Here is a 17788-nt window from a genome sequence, read left to right on the forward strand (position 1 = left end):
ATTAATGATTTGAGAGCACTTAGGACCTATAAAGCACTATAAAAATCCTTCCTGCAATAATATACGGATAGCATAAGTAAAGCATGATAGCCAGTTCCAGAGTGGAAATGAACCACTTAGGTGCCATTTGGTGTTCTGTGAAATTTAAGCAAAGGAGGATAGCCCTTTTCCACAGCAGAGGTTTTGCCAAAGGGCAAATACATCAAAGTAAGTGGACGCTTGTAAACTTGACTTCTACTTATTTCCCTGTGGCTGTTCTGTAACGATTTGATGTGACCCAAGTTGTCTTTGTGTTTCAAACAGTCTGGGGTCTCCTCATTGCCTTTGGTTTTTTTTTTTTTTTTGCCTTTGGTTTTTTTTTTGAACAAGAAAGTAGAATACAAAGCTTGTGTTATTGAACATGTTGGAGCAGAAAATGCTAAGAGGTTTGGAGCGCGTAAGGGTCTGTCTAGAAACTGTGGTGGAGCATGCGGAAGGAGAGATGGACAGACAAGTGGATACTTTGTCAACCGTCTTAGTGTTTTGGAAAATGTGTAGTAAACATTTGTGTAGTAAATTTGGAGAATTTACTGTACTGGAATATGAAGCATTTCTGGAATACTGGAATATGAAGAGGCCAATTTAAGTCAATACTTGAAAGAGATGGTGCTTACTGTCACAGTGGACGTGTCCTTCTTTTTGGCTGGTCAGCATCTGTAACCCATTCCCATGGTTGGGGGAATCCTCCCACCTTAGGAGTTTTGGTGAGAGGCAGAGTCTGCCTTTCACTCTAGAAGGTGAAAATGCAAGATACTCACTTTCCCAAGGCACAGCCAGAGGATGGAGGCCTGGCAGGCAGAGGCACCTACCCCGGACTCTGAAAACAGAACTAGTGACACAAAGAAAGAATCAGAGGTAACTCTGTCTGACATTGGCAAAGGAGGCAGAAGCCCAAGTTCTTGGGTAGCAGAGAGAGTGGTGCTGTGGCAGCATCCATATCCGCAATGACCGGAGTCCATGGTCCAAGTTCAGATGTGGTTCTCGATGGTGGTGGCTGCAGATGTTCTTCCGACAGCAGATCTGCAGTGGGATTTTGAGTTTTGCTCCTGCCTGGAGGTGCCCGTCCCAGTGATACTGTGAGATACCCAGTACCCTTTTGTTGTTATTACCTTTTTAATATGAATATTTCCAAACATATACAAATCCTCCATCTGCCCACCGTCTACCCCTCCTGGTATAATTTACGTACTAGAGTATTCAAACATCGTAGTTGAATAACTCAATGTGTGTTAGTAAATGTATAGAGCTATATAATCATCACCCCCATCTCATGACATTTTCGTTTTGTTTTAGTATACAGTTCTAGGAATTCTGACCCATGTATAGATTTGTTCAGCCACGACCACACTCAGGATACAGAATAGTTTTCATCACCCCAAAGTACTCCCCTCTGCTATCTATGGTTATACCCTCCCTGTTTCTGACCCCTGAGACTGCTGCTCTGTTCGCCATCTCTACAGTTTTGTCTTTTCTAGAATGTCATATAAATGGAATTATATGGTAGGTAGTCTTTTATGTCTTTGCACAATGCCTCTGAGAGTCATCCAAGCTGCTGCATGTGTTAATAGTCTACTCCTTTCTATTGAGAAGTATTTTGTTGTATGGATATACCACAGCTGGTTTATCCATTCACCTCTTGATGGTCATTTGCATTGTTTCTATTTTGTTTGGTTTTGTTTGTGGGGTGTTGGCGTGGGGTGGTGACAATTATGAATAGAGCTGCTACCCAATATCCTTTTTTATGTTCTAAAAAATATTTTTCATTTTGAAACAAACTTACAGAAAAGTTGGGAGTACTATACAAATAACTTTTTTTCTAAACCATTTGAGAGTAATTGCTAATCTGATGTCCCATGATCTCCCAATACTCTCTATTTTCTACAAACGAGAACATTCTACTATATAACCACAGCACAACAATCAAAATCAGAAAATTAACCTTAATACGGCACTACCACCTAATCCTCAGACCCATTCAAGTTTATTCAGTTGACACAATAATGAATTTTATAGTGAAAATATCCAGGTCACACTCACATGGAGCGTTTAGCTGTCATGTTTCTTTAGTCCCCTTCTGTGTGGAACAGTGCCGCAGTCTTTCAGTGGCTTTCATGACCTTGACACTTTAAAAATCAACAGTCCAGTCCTTTTGTAGAATATCCTTCAGTTGGGTTTGTCTGATGTTTCCTCTTGATTAAATTAAGCTTTATCATTTTTGGAAGTGATTGTATCCTATCATTTTTTTTGTCCCATTACTGGTGATGTTCACTTTGATCCTTTGATTTAGGTGGTATATACCAGGCTTAAAAAGTATTTTGTGGGGTGGTACTTGGAAACTATCTAGATATCCTGTTCTGCCTCAAAGTTTAGATCTAGGTCTAGATCTTGATCTAGATGTCCCACAGTATCCGTGGAAGATTGGCTCCAGGACGCCCATGGATACCAAAATCTACAGATGCTCGAGTCCCTTATAGAAAATGGTGTAGTATTTGCATATAACCAATATATAACCAATGCACATCTCCCTGTATACTTTAAGTCACCTTCAGATTACTTTGAATACCGAATACAATGTAAAGGCTATGTAAATAGTTGCCCACAAGTGGCGTGAATTTGTTTTGTTTTTTGAAACGTTCTGGAATTTGGGGGGGCAGGTTTAGAATATTTTCAATCTGCTGTTGGTTGAATCTGAGAATACAGAACCTGTGGATATGGAGAGCCGACTGTTTATCTTTTCAGGTCTCTACATTCCCATGGTTTTCTGTTTTACTTAATAGTTTATAACCCTTTATTCTCACTGCATATTTTTTTTTTTTTTTTTTTTTTTTGCGGTATGCGGGCCTCTCACTGTTGTGGCCTCTCCCGTTGCGGAGCACAGGCTCCAGATGCGCAGGCCCAGCGGCCATGGCTCACGGGCCCAGCCGCTCCGCGGCATATGGGATCCTCCCAGACCGGGGCACGAACCCGTATCCCCTGCATCGGCAGGTGGACTCTTAACCACTGCGCCACCAGGGAGGCCCCTCACTGCATATTTTGATGCTCAAATTGTCCCATATTTGGCCAGTTGGGAGCCCCTTCACACTGGCTCCTGTGTCTTTGGATGTCCCCATCATTCTTGGAGCATGTTCTTGCTTTCTGCCCCTACAAGATGTTCCAGTATCATCTTGTTCTTTCCTTGGGCCAGGCATGTTAATTGATATCAGGATACTGCAGCTGTCAGTCTTTCAGTGGAAAATATATACGTATATACACATACATCATTACATCTATCTCTTTTCTTCCTTCCTCCCTCCCTTCCTTGCTTCCTTCCTTGCTTTCTCCCTCTCTCTCTCTCTCTTCCTTCCTTCCTGTGTCATCTATCATCATCTATCTATCTAATGAAAATTATTAGTTTATACCAATACCTCCAATTCCAAACCAACACTACAGAGTTTATTTTAGTTTTTTCCCCTTTCTTGTGACTCCCTTGCCTGACAGTGAGAAATATGACTTACATCATTGCTGGATCAATTGCTGGATCATATGTAGGTCTATTTTTAATTTTTTGAGAAACCTCCCTACTCTTTTCCACAGTGGCTGCACCAAATTACATTCCCACCAACAGTGCACAAGGGTCGCCTTTTCTCCAGACCCGCAACAGCACTTGTTATTTCTTGTGTGTTTTTCTAAAATAATAACCATTCTAACAGGTGTGAGGTGATATCTCATTGTGGCTTGGCTTTGCATTTCCCTGATGATTAGTGATGTTGAGCACCTTTTCATGTATCAGTTGGACATTTGTGTATCTTCTTTGGAAAAATGTCTATTCAGTTCCTCTGCCCATTTTTTAATCAGATTTTCTTTTGCTAGTGAGTTGTATGAGTTCTTTTTGTATTTTAGATATTAATCCCTTATCACAAATATGATTTATAAATATTTTCTCTCATTCCGTGGATTACTTTTCATTTTGTTAATGGTTTCCTTTGCTGTACAGAAGCTGTTTAGTTTTATGTAGCCCCATTTGTTTATTTTTGTTTTTGTTGCCTTTGCTTTAGGTGTAAGCCTCAAAAATCATCACCAAGACCTATGTCAAGGAGTTTATCACCTATGTTTTCTTCAAGGAGATTTATGGTTCCAGGTCTTACATTCAAGTCGTTAATCCATTTTGAGTTGATTTTCATGTACAGTGTAAGATAGGGGTCCAGTTTCATTGTTTTGTATGTGGCTGTCCAGTTTTCCCAGCACCATTTATTGAAGAGACTATCCTTTCCCAACTCTATATTCTTGACTCCTTTGTTGTATATAATGGACCACACACGTGTGGGTTTATTTCTGGGCTCTTTATTTTGTTCCATTGATGTATGTATCTGCTTTCATGCCAATACTATAATATTTTGATTACTATAGCTTTGTAATGTAGTTTTAAATTAGAAAGTGTGATGCCCCTAGCTTTGTTCTTTCTCAAGATTGCTTTAGCTATTAGGGGTCTTTTGTGGTCCATACAAATTTTAGGATTGCTTGTTGTAGTTCTGTGAAAAATGCCATTGGAATTTTGATAGGGATTACACTGTTTCTATAGATTGCTTTGGGTACTATGGACATTTTAACAATATTCTTCCAGCCCCTGAGCATGGAGTATCTTTCCATTTATTTGTGTCTTCCTCAATTTCTTCCATCAATGTACAGGTCTTTCACCTCCTTGGTTAAATTTATTCCTATGTATTTTATTCTTTATGATGCTTTTGTGAATGTGATTTTTTAATTTCGTTTTCAGATATTTTGTTTTCAGTGTATGCAGAAGCAACTGATTTCTATATGTTGCTATAAGCATAGATACTCCAGCCTTCTTTTGGTTTCCACTTGAATGGAATATCTTTTTCCTTCCCTTCACTTTCAGTTTGTGTGTGTCCTTAAAGCTGAAGCAAGTCACTTATAGGCAGCATATAGTTGGGTTTGTTTTTTTATCCATTCAGCCATTTTATTTTTTTTTATTGGAGAATTTAGTCCATTTATATTTAAAGTAATTATTGAGAGGTATAGATTTATTACAATTTTGTTAAGGATTTTCTGCCTGTTCTGTAATTCCTTTTTTCCTTTCTTCCTCTCTTGCTCTCTTCCTTTGTGATGACTTTCTGTAGTGGTTTGCTTAGATTCCTTTCTCTTTATCTTTTATGTATCTGCTATAGGTTTTTGCTTTGTGGTTACCATGAGGCTTACATAAAACAAATTATATTTATAACAGTCTATTTTAAATTAATAGCAACTTGTTCAAATGCATTCTAAAGCTCTACATTTTTACGCTTCCCCACTCCACATTTTATGTTTTTTTTTCACAGTTGATTTACAATATTATATTAGTTTTGGGTGTACAACATAGTGATTCAAATTTTTTATAGATTATACTCCTTTTAAAGTTATTGTAAAATATTGGCTATATTCTCTGTGCTGTACAATATATCCTTGTAGTTTATTTTATACACAGTAATTTGTACCTCTTACACATTTTATCTTTTTGATGTCACAATTTATATCAAACTATCCATTAACAAATTTTTGTAGTAACAGTTATTTATACAAAATCTTTTTAATAAGATAAATTTTCCTATTAAACAAGCCAGAATTGGTTTCTGTTGCTTGCAATTAAGAACCAAACTACTGTTCTTCTATACCTGGAATGTCCCCAGACCTCACCAGCTGAGGGTACAAAAAAGCTGAGGTCAGTTTACTAGTTAGACACTTATTTTGTTAGTCAAATAGCTAGTGTAACGACAGTATCCCAAGGTGGTTGTATCCCAGCCCCAATCCAGCCTTCAGATGACAGCAGTTAAGCTGACATATTAGCTGCAACTTCATGAAAGATCCCAAGCCAGAACTACACAGCTAAGCTGTTCCCAAATTCCTGACCTACAGAAACTGTGAGATAATAAATGTTGTTTAGAGCTGCTAAGTTCTGTCATAATTTGTTACACAGCAATAGATAACTAATATAAAACTGTGTCCTCATTCTTTGCTTAAGAAGTACTGAGAGCTCTTATTTTTTAAAGTCAGTTTTATTGAGTTATAATTTATATACACTAAAACTCATCCTTCTTTCATGTACAGTCTTATGAGTTTCAACAAATATATGTAGTCATATAATCCTCACTACAGTGAAGATACAGACTATTTCTCTCCCCCAAATTTTCTCATGACCATTTGTAGTCAATCCCTTGCTCCACCCCATCACCTGGCAACTGATCTGATTTTTGTGTCTACAGATTTGCTTTTTCCAGAATGTGATATAAGTAGAATCATACAGTATGTTGCCTTTTGAGTTTGGCTGTTTTCACTTAACATAAGGCTTTTGACATTCATCCACATTGTTGCATATGTTATTCATTTGTCCTTTTTTATTGCTGAGTAGTATCTCATTGTAAGGTTGTACCACAATATGATTATCCATTCACAGTTGATGAACATTTGGGTTGTTTCTAGGTTTTGACAATTAAGAATACAGCATCATGAGTCCCTCACCCACCCTTGGGTGTATAAAAGGAAAAATATTCTTTGGGTATAGTTGTTAAAATGTAGGTGTCTTTCCTGTACCTTCATGGAGGAACAGAGGGGAGCTTTTGCTCTCACTTCACGCCAAGGGAGGAGGGCTTCAGTAAATCCCCCCAGAGAACTTGACCTGTGTCCCCCTGGAGCTGGAGGGACTCAGGGATTGATATCCAGCATGTACCTGAAAAAGCCCAAAGGTGGGATGATGCAGCTAGAGGCACCTAAGGGGCAGAGCAAAGAGAGTTAGGGTTGTGTGGGGAATGGCTTCATTTCCAGGGTTCGGCAGGGAAAGTTTTTCATGCACGTTTGTTGTAAGCTGAATGTGGCCCCGTGGAAGGGGAGTTGGCTGGTAGTTTTCATAGAAACGATCCTGTCCCACAGGCTTTCTGCCAGGGTAGAGGTGGCCTCAGCCAGAAGAGGGTCAAACACACCAAGATGCAGAGGCTGAGGAGGCTTGGACTACGTCAAGGGAACTATGGATAAACGAACCCTCCCAAACTACAGAGGTTGCCCACAACAGGATGAATCAGAATTTGGAAGCTCCTGGGACTTTGATCCTTATCTCTGAAGTGTCCTGGAGACCAAGTAGCAAGGTGGAGAGGTCTCAGAAGAGAGATGTCCTCGAGCATGGACCTTCCCCACTTAACCCTCTCCTCCCCCTACTCAGTAAGTGTGAACAGCCTTCCATTTGGTGGCAAACACTCATTAAGTGTGGAGAACGCAGACATCTTATTGGAGATGGATGGGGGCATGAAAGGAGAGCTGTATCTTCAGATAAATGTGGAACGGAAGAGACCCAGTGGGGAAATTCTCTTTGGGAGTGGGTGTGGTCATTCTTCCAATATCTTTAAAAAGATAAAGGTATTGCATCCACCAAAAAAACCAACCACAGACTGGATGTTTTAAACATGAAAAGAAAGGATAGGGCTCTCAGACATTAAGAATACAGGTATGGGCTCCTCCACACCTCACCATCCAACCCTGAAAGACTGTTTCCTTCTCATTGCTCCAGACTGTCTGCTGTAGCCTTGTCCTCACAACCTTACACTCCTCATTGCAGATCCTGCAAACGCCTGCAACCCCATTTCCTGTCTGCCAACACTCAGTTCACCTATTCGTGTCAATGTTACTTCTTCAGCTTGGGCTATGTGCATGGTTGCTATAATATGTAGCCATATCCTACGCACATGCACTGACCAGCTGCAGGGGGTAAAAGCCACAAGTCTTGGGTGCTGTGTATGTGGATCCCTCTTAGGGCAGGGTCACGCTTGGTGTTAGCCACTCCTCAGGACTCACACTGGAGCCTAAAGAACCTGAGGGGCTGTGCGGAGAGGGCCTTGCTCTCTTGCCTTCCTCCATGAAAGACCCAACACACACGGGGGTGGGAGTGGCCTCATGGTGTTGATGTTACATTGGCACGATCTCATGGAAGCAGGTTGGAGCTGGGAAATATAGAATCGAGTGGGGCTGGGATTTTGCACAATTTCTGGATTGTGTTTATCTCTTGCAATTTTGTGATCTTGATGTTTATTTTCTTGTTGTTCTCCCTTAGAAAGTTTTAGCCTTCTCCTAGTGTGTCAAAATCAATCAGTGAAAGACACCAAGCCTAGGGGTTTATGTCCAAGTTTATATTTGTACCAGAGGCTTAAAGAGGACAGTCCACGCCTGAGGGGCAGCATGGTAACCAGCAAAGTGAATGGCCCCAAGAGGATGTAAAAGTCAGGGTGGGGGAAGATTGTCTTTCCAGAGGTAAAGCTTGGCATGTCTGAATTTCACTAAAGGAAGGAGGCAGAACCAGCTCCCAGTATATGTGCTCCTAAACTCTTACATCACCTACCTGGGTATCCCAGAAAAACCTCTGTAGATAGGGTGAGTTATCAATAAACTGTTTTTTGCTTATTTATTTTCAAATTGTTTTGTGCTGCTAGGGACCCACAAGCAACATGAAAGAAAAAGTAATTTGCTTCATCTTCAATTGAGTAAAGATAGCCAAGCCATTATCCTCTGAGTTCTGGGCTGCTTTTCCTGCGAGGTTGTTCATTCATTCATTTAATACATATTAAATGAATTCATAAATTGAGCATCTCCTATCAGGCACTGTGAGGGACTGGAAATACCACGGTGAGAAAACGGAGACAAAAGGGTCATCTTCAGGGCAACTTACAGCCTGGTGGGGAGAGAAAATTTCATCAAATGAACAGAAATCTATTTGAAGTCTTCATTGGGCTAACTGCTATGGTGCTGTAAGAGCCTGCATCTCACCTAGTAGAGGCAGGGGGAGCTGGGGTCAGAGAAGGCTCCTTGAGGAAGTGACAACTGAGCTAGGCTGGAAGGATGAGAGGAGTTACTATGGAAGGAATGAAAAATGAACATTCCAGGAAGAAGGACCAGCCTTTGTTTTGGAAGAACAAGGCCATCAAGAAATTAAGCTGGAGTTGCTCTAAGGATGGAAAAGATGGTGGTTGATGCTTCAAGAAGAGGAAGTAGCCTGACACTGGTGAAGAGTCAGCTTTTGTAAGCCTGGAAGAAGGGATGTGGTTGAGGGATGTGTGGTGGGTAGCTGTGGGTGGTGACCCCTGGGGCTTGATGGAATGCGATGCCTCAGAGGGGGCCTAACCTGTGGGGGTGGCAGAGGGCTACATATTGGGCCTTTGGACCACGGCAGGTTGCAGTGAGGGGCACTGGGCCTTCCCCACAGCCTGCCTTCCCTCCTCCCCCAATGTCTGAATGAAGGAAAGGATTAACACTTGATGGCTAACATCATAAGCACGAAAAGCAATGAAACAACAACACTTTAATGAGTAGCAGTATATGTGGTGGCACGGACCCTTGTGTCTGGAGCCAAAGCACTTACAAATCCCCGTTCTACTATTCAACAGCCTTTCCATCTTGGGCAGTTACTTGACCTCCTTGGGTCTCAGGTTCCCCACTGAGGGGAAAGTGGGGATAATCCTATATATTTTATCGAGTGGTGGGGAAGATTTCAATTGGTTAATACAGGTGAAGTTCTTAGAGGCGTCTGGTGCCAAGTGCCATATACATGTTAGGAAAATACAGCAGCCAGAGGTGAGGCCCTTCTCCAATTTTCTTGGACTCCATAGGGCCCTGAAGGCTGGTACAGCTTGCAGGAGCAAGAGAGGCTCCAAAGTGGGCTGGATTTCCAGCCAAACTGAGGGAAGTGGTTGAGGTATGAGATGGGAAAACAAATGTTACCATAACATTCTATGCAACCAAGTTCTCAGACCGCTTGCCTTTAGGATTACTGGCACACCCAGAAGCAATTCTATTCTGAGAAAATTAGTGCTGGTGGTAACCCTGAATCAAAGACAAAGAAAGATGAGTGATTTTACGGGCAATCAGACACGTGGAGCCACGTGGGTCACAGAGTCCTCGAGGACCCGAAACTGTTCCCTTCAGACAAGGGGTCAGGATCTCAGCACCGGCACTCAGCTTTGGTGGGCTGGCCTGGGAACCCCACTAACCATCATTGGAAACAGCGTCTCAGAGAAAGCCGACCTATAATTCCAAGTGTTCTGTCGCAAAGTTGTGCGATCAGCTGCAGGCTCAGGGAGGAAAGCAGTTCGTCATTCACAACACATCTGGAAAGCTCACAAAGACAAAGTAAGGTCCTGTCCCCTCCCCCCGGCCGGCCCCCAAAGAAAGAAATGCAAAAGAACAATCTCGTTCGACGATGAATAGGCCCAGGGAAGGGCCCCCCAGGGCTCGGGAACCCGGCCAGGTGTGGGTCTCCGGCAGGGGCCGCGGAAGGCCGGGCACGTGGGTCAAGCCGCTCCGCCCCCGGCCTCGTCGTCCCGCCCCCCAGGCCTCGTCGTCCAATCCCCGCGCCAGAGCCGCAGCCGCCGCCGCCGCTCGGGCCTGCTGCCGGTGCGTCTGCGCTGGGGCCAGGCCGGCGTGTGCGCGGCCTTCCTGGGCTCCGGCCTGGGGTCCGGCAGAGCACGCGTTCCTGCGGGGCCGAGCTCAGCGGCTGGGTGCGGACCGGGGGCTCACCGGGCCGGACGCGGAGGCGGGGCCAGGCGGCCAGCGGCGCGCCTGCGCGGCTCAAACGCACCAGCCGATTCCGGGGTCCCGGACGGTGGCGAAGCGGGAGGAGGAGCGAGGGAGAGGGGAGCGCGAGGGGGAGGGGAGTGCGCCCAACTTCTGCGGGTGGACCCGGGAGGCAGCCCCGGCCGCAGCCGCACGTGCGGAGACCCGAGGCCCGGTGTCCTCCCGGCACAGCGCGGAGGCAGCTGCGGCCTGAGAGACGAGGGAGGGGAGGAAACGAGGTCGGAAAGGCATGTGGCCGGGACAGGTGGGCCTGGTAGGCCGCTGTGAAGGGGGAGCCCTTGGGGGTCCCGGGCAGGACGTCCCCTTGGAGTGGAGTCACTCTGGGCACTGCAGCAGCCCGGGTGGCAGATGTGGGGTGGTCTAGGCCGGCTGGTGGGCGTGAGAGGAACGGCCAGATCCGCACGTAGTGTGAAGCTGCAGCCTTCGGGATTTGCTGAGGTGTGGGGCTGTGGGTGCGAGATGCTGAAGGAAAGGAGAAGTGGGCATCAAGGAGGATGGTGCCCTAAGGCTTTGTAGGAAGAAGTTTGGGGGAAAGTAACGGAGTTCGGGCTTGGCTGTGTGAGGTGGGAGCGCCATCTTGAAGCCCTGGGAGGTTGGGAGATCCAGCGAGGTAGGAGACAAACCAGGAGAGGATGGCGCCTGGAAGCCGGGAGGAGGAAGTGGTTTCCGGAGAGGTGATCAAATGGGTCAGAGGCTGGCCGTGATCAAGTAGGAGCCTTGGGTTTAGCAAGGCTGGTGACCTTGACAAGAGCAGGTGGTAGGGGAGAGGGAGTGAGTCTGCCAGTGTCGATACCTGGGGGCGAGAGCATTGCATTTATTTAGCTTATAGGTGTTCAAAACGTATTTAGTGAACAGCTGTGTAAGTTTTTGCAGTTCCTTTGCAATGTACTTATTGTGTATTTTATTTTTTAATAAATTTATTTATTTTTGGCTGCGACGGGTCTTCACTGCTTCCACGTGGGCTTTCTCTAGTTGTGGTGTACGGACTTCTCACCACGGTGGCTTCTCTTGTTGCAGAGCACGGGCTGTAGGCGCACGGGCTTCAGTAGTTGTGTCTCGCGGGCTCTAGAGCACAGGTTCAGTAGTTGTGGCGCACGGGCTCAGTTGCTCCGCGGCATGTGGGATCTTCCCGGACCAGGGCTCAAACCCGTGTCCCCTGCATTGGCAGGTGGATTCTTATCCACTGCACCACCAGGGAAGCCCATTATCGTGTATTTTAAATGAATGTTTTGTAAATTTTTTTTCTCTCGAATTCCTAATACAACCTTACATTTATTGTATTTTTCAGAATTGGTGGGGTGCCCCCTTTCTCAACAGGGAACCTGAGACATTTTTCTTTTTTTCTAATTGCGTAGGTGAGTTTCCAGTTTCACAAGAAAGCCTGGTTTAGTGGGTACTGCCATTCACCCAGAGTAATATCAGTGTTTGGGCACCTATCCTGCACCCAGAAAGCTCCCAGTGACTGTGATGAATGAGTTTTTCTCTCCTGAGGTCTTTCTTCCCACCTGAAGGTAAAATCAAGGCAGGGTAATTGGTGGCTTCACCCAGGGCATTTTTCACCCCTGAGGGCTTTTGGACCAGATAACCTGAGTTCTTCCTCCTCTGACTCAGCACAGTGGGGACCTTCTACCCTACCACCGCACCACCCAGGTATTTGCTTTTGCACTTGAATCGGGTTGTGAGCTTGTGGAAGCTAGCACCACTGCCCACCCTGGTCCCTCAGAAACGCAGATAAATGTTGGCACAGAGGTTGCTTCCGATGAATACTTTGAGGTAGCGTCTTGAAAATAGACTTATGTTCCGAGCATTTACAATCATGGAGAAAAACTTCAGGTGGCACTGTTCTGAAACGTGCAAAAGTTTTGTTCTTAGTCTCTCCTTTGTTTTCACATTTACTGAGAGACTTGGAGAACATCTTTTAAGTTAATGGAAAATTTAGCAAAACATTTCCTACATTCATTGAAAAAAAACGTGATGACGAATAAAACAGGCAGTAGACCTGTTTAGTTTTTGTAACCCATTAAGACCAAAATTATCTCACTGATGTGTTACTTCAGATAGACATGAAAAACTTAGACTCCACTAATAAATTAGTATGATAAAAGATTTGAAATAAAAAGAATATACATATTTAAAAGGAGTATTTTAATTGTATACAACTCATGAGTATGTTTATATGCATATATATGTTTATACATATATATATATATATATATATATATATATAAAGATATATGTGTATGTCAGTAGACATTATAATTCACATAAGAGGGGAACTAAAGCTGTCTTCCCCCGAAGTACTTGCTGATTGCATTTCCTAGACAAACAATCTAGATACTAGTGGTTTTTGGAAATATTGAAACAAGCAAGGGAAACGTTTTTCCATTTTATTATTTTGAGTTCAGTATTATGGTGAAAGTAATTATTATTACTCAATAATGAGAACATTTGAACATTTGAATAGAAAAACTTAGATGAAAAATTAATAACATTTTACCCAGATAATACAAGTCTTAATTTTGTCAATTCTAATTTAAAAATTCCTTCTTAATATTCTCAAATTTTTGACAACTCTTTATAATTAGCAACAAATTCAGTATTTAAGTTCAGAGTAGAATGAAGATTTGGCTTCATTTCACAGCTATCCAGCAGAAGACCCACCATTTAGATGCTCATGCAGAAGAGCTGTACATATAGCAGTATAGTCAATTGCTGTATGTTGATGCCTTTGTTGATTGGATTTTAAATCCTTTTAAATTCTTAATGACTTTAAAAATCCTACCTTCATGTCTAAGAAAAAATATGACAGTTTACTCAGGAGTTGGTCTAGAATTCTTTGAAAATAAGTGGGAATGTTTTCTAATATTTAAAAACTTACAGAGGAAGAAAATAATTTTCTGGATCAAATTGATGTCTCCAGATTTAAATATTAGAAAGCAACAGTGCAATCAAACATCTCTGAGAGAAATAACTGAACCTATTAAGCACAAAATAGCATAAGTAGGGCTTCCCTGGTGGCGCAGTGGTTGAGAGTCTGCTTGCCGATGCAGGGGACATGGGTTCGTGCCCCAGTTAGGGAGGATCCCACGGGCCGCGTAGCGGCTGGGCCTGTGAATCATGGCCGCTGAGCGTGTGCGTCCGGAGCCTGTGCTCCACAACGGGAGAGGCCACAGCGGAGAGAGGCCCGCGTACCGACAAAAAAATAAAAAATAAAATAAAATAGCATAAGTAACTTCATGCAACATATAAGGAGCTTTTAGTAAAGTGAAGCAGTTTTGGGAACATTAATCTTTACAGTGTTCATCAAGATGTACAAGTTTAACCTTTATCATCTATGACCATATCTTAAAGCCTCAGCTGGATCTGAGAAAAACCCCTTTTCTTGATAATTATTGAAGCTGAGTGATGGGAACATACATACGAGTTAGTAATATTCTATTTTTGTATATGTTTAAATTTTTCCATAGTTAAAAAATAAAGCATAAACTGTAGATAGTTACACCGTTATTGAGGTGTTCAAGTAGTTAGTTTTTCCAAATCAATTGAAGTTTGTCAGAAGCTTACGCCCATGCTGGTGGAAAATCCTGCCAAGTTGTTTTCCTCATGCTTCCTTTAAATAAAGCACTGGGGGGCTTTTCAGGATAGTCGGGCATCCCCACTGTTGTAGTCTGCAGGCTGCCCACCAGAGTGGCACTCCTTGGCCACTGGGCATCTGAGCCTGCCCACCTTCTCCCCCCGGCAGCCTGTCAGCCAGGGGCCTTTTTTGGCACTGTCTTTGCCTCTGACCTCCTGACTGCAGAGGGTTGTCCCCTGAGGTTGTTCTGGAAACCAACACTACACTATTTTTCTCTAACCTGCTCTCTTTTTCAGAATTCCAAGCTACTTGTCCAGTCTTTTTTATTAAAGCAGAGACAGGGTACAGTGAAAATTTGTTGACATTTTGTTTGCTTGAAAGTTTGTTTGCTTCTTTTTTTTTTTTTTTTTTTTTTTTGCGGTACGCGGGCCTCTCACCGCTGTGGTCTCTCCCATTGTGGAGCGCAGGCTCCGGACGCGCAGGCTCAGCGGCCATGGCTCACGGGCCCAGCCGCTCCGCGGCACGTGGGACCCTCCCAGACCGAGGCACGAACCCGCGTCCCCTGCATCGGCAGGTGGACTCCCAACCACTGCGCCACCAGGGAAGCCCCTGCTTCTTGTTGTTTTTAAGTGAGGTTTATTGAAATGCAACTTATATACTGTAAAATTCACCCTTTTGTTATACAGTCTATGAGTTTTGTAAAAACACCAAAAAATAAAGACATAGAATTTTCCCTGGTCCTACCTGCCTTCCCCTTCCCTCAGTCCCTGGGTACCATGGAGGCGATTTCTGTACCTATAATTTTGCCCTTTTAGAATATCATATAAATGGTCTCAAACAGTAGGCAGCCTTTTGGGTCTGGCTTCCTTCACTAAGCATAATGCTTTCCTTTTTTCAAAAGAAAGCAACTTTATTTTTGAAATAATTTTAGGTTAATAGAAATGTTGCAAACATAGTATACAGAGTTCCCATACACCATTTACCCTGTTTCCCCTAAGGTTAACAGCTTACCTTACTCAGTTTAGTGCAATGATCCAAACTAGGACGTTTACATTGATATAGTACTGTTAACTAATTGGCTGACTTCATTCAGATGTTGCCACTAATGTCCCTTTCCATGTCTTGAATCCAGTCCAGGATCCCACAGTGCATTTAGTTGTCATGCCTCCTTAGTCTACAAACTGGGACATGTCCCCAGTCTTTATCCTCATAACCTTGGTAGCTTTGTTGAAGAGTACTGGCCACTTTTGCTATAGAATGCTTGCTCAATTGGGATTTGTCTGATGTTCTCTTACAATTAAATTGAGCTAATGCATTTTGGGGAAAAATACCACCCAAGTGATGTTTTGCTCTTCTCATGGCATCATATGATAGGTGAAGATGAAGTAGTATGAAGGAGGTAGATGAAGTCAGTATGTCTTAGAACTGGTTGTGTTAACTTTGGTTACTTGGTTAAGGTAGTATCTGCCAGGCATCTCCACTGTCGTATTACTATTGTGTAATACTTTGAAAATGCATCCATGTTGCACGTATTACCAGTTTTTTCTTTTCATTGCTGAATAAGATTTCATTGTATGGATGAATCACAATTTGTTTACCCTTTTAAAAGTTGATAGACATTTGGTTTGCTTCCAGATTTAGACCTGGCACTATCTGATAGACCTGTTGAACCTAAATAATTTCACAGAACACCAACATCAGACAAGGCTACCCTGTGATCACGATGAATCCGGACAAAAATAAGACAACTCCGTAATTAGGTCTGAACCCAGACAGAAATAAGAACTTTGTCTAAACCACAAAAATGGCAAAACACCCTCCTATCCTGGTTAATAGGAGGGCTGCTGCCTCTTGACCAATCCCAGCTCAAGCCTCACTTCACTCCTTCCTCCTAGATCACACTCACTGAATTATCCAATTAAAGTACACTTTTTCCTGACAGCATCCAATCCAGATCAAAGCCTCCTTCCTGACCCTCCCCAGCTTTACCCAACACAAGCCCAAATCCTGTAATAAATCCTTCCCAACACATCCCCAGGACACCTGCAGCTCCTCACCGTGAGCTGCTCCGTCCCTGCACTTGCTCAGCTGCAGGTGTGTTCTAGACTTTGGCTGGAGAGCACTGACAATGCAAACAATGTATAAACACACCTGTTGAAAATCCTCACTTCCACTCTTGTCGCCATACAGCCTACTTCTCACCCCAATTCTTGTTACTAACTTCTTGGGAATTCTTCCATTTTTTTAAAAAACACAAATGCAAGTAAGTACTATGGTATAACTTGTATCCCACTTCCTTCCTCTTACAAGGCACTATTTGCACCTGACTTTTGTCCCCAATTCTGGAGATCTCTATCAGATTAGAGGGAACAACGCATTCTGTTTTTTATTTTTAACATGTGGACTCTGAACATTGGAAAGATTTATGGAATGAAATAATCTGATTTGGCACTAACAGAGTTTTGAGGCTCATCTTCCAGACATTTATATTTAATCTCTCTGAATACCCTCTGCTCTACTGATATCAACACTCACTGCTGAAGCCAGCGAGCTGTCTGCTTATAAATACTGAGTCAACCAGCAAATCACATTTAATTAGACTTTGAATTAGACTTTGTTCATTTGGGTCGTTGTTGTTGTTTAATTGTAGTAAAATGCGTATAATGTAAAATTTACCATCTTAACTGTTATTTAGGGTGTGATTCAGTCGTGTTAAGTACATTCATGTTGTTGTGCATCCTATCTCCAGAACTCTTTTTATCTTGCAAAACTGAAACCCATTATTTTTATTTTTAAACTATTTTATAGTTTACATGCAGTAAAATTAACCCTTTTTTAGTGCAGAGTCCTATGGGTTGTGACAACACAATCATGGAACCATCACCACAATCAAGATGTAGGACAATTCTGTCACTCCCCCATCTCCCCCGTGCCCTTTTGTGTATTCACTCCTCCCTGGTCCGGCAGCCACTAATATGTCTTCTGTCCCCATAGTTTTATCTAGTCCAGAATATCATATACGTTGAGTCATACGTGCATTCTTCTTTTATAGCAGCCATGTTGCATACTGTGAATGTGTTATTGTTTATTGGACTCATTCCCTGCAGATGGACATGTAGGTTGTTTCTAGTCTCTTGCTGTTAATCACAGTAGTCTAAAGAACAGCCCTGTAAATATGTCATTTTGGATGTGTGCAAGTCTCACTGTTGTAAAAATACCCAGACTTGGGATTGCTAAGTCAAAGGGAAAATGCATTTGTTTTTGATAGGTTGTCCTCCAAAGGGATTGGGAAGTTTGGGGAAATGTGTTATTTTTCTATTTTTCCTGTATATACAGACCTTTAATCCTGAGTTCTGCCAACAGTGTGACCCACTAGATAGAAGTCAGCTATGTCAGTTACCCTTTTGATGTCATGGATCTGAATATTGCCTTTCTCTGTGTCTGTTTTTCTTTTATCTAACTCCTCAGGGATAGGTAAAGATTTACTAAATGTGCTTTAAGACTCACAAGTTTCTTTGAGACGATGTCATCTTAACCCTATTTGTTGTCATAGTGCATATCTTCCCTGCCTAGTTCATTTCTCAGAATTTA

General features: G+C 42.8%; 1 protein-coding gene across 17 annotated transcripts in view; it reads left to right on the forward strand.

Annotated features, from left to right (window-relative positions):
- The first annotated feature begins 10162 nt into the window (after positions 1-10162).
- Positions 10163-17788, forward strand: part of SIRT5 (sirtuin 5) — a 29996-nt gene continuing 22370 nt past the window's right edge. Inside the window, exons 1-3 of one of the 17 annotated variants that reach the window (XM_060110808.1) lie at positions 10163-10179; positions 11979-12134; positions 12240-12273. The gene's annotated coding sequence lies outside the window, so the exon portion shown is untranslated. The other 16 variants (XM_060110804.1, XM_060110797.1, XM_060110803.1 and 13 more) reach the window with 16 other exon arrangements.

The sequence above is a fragment of the Mesoplodon densirostris genome, chromosome 10 (genome assembly GCF_025265405.1).
Source record: "Mesoplodon densirostris isolate mMesDen1 chromosome 10, mMesDen1 primary haplotype, whole genome shotgun sequence".
Taxonomy (NCBI): Eukaryota; Metazoa; Chordata; class Mammalia; order Artiodactyla; family Ziphiidae; genus Mesoplodon; species Mesoplodon densirostris.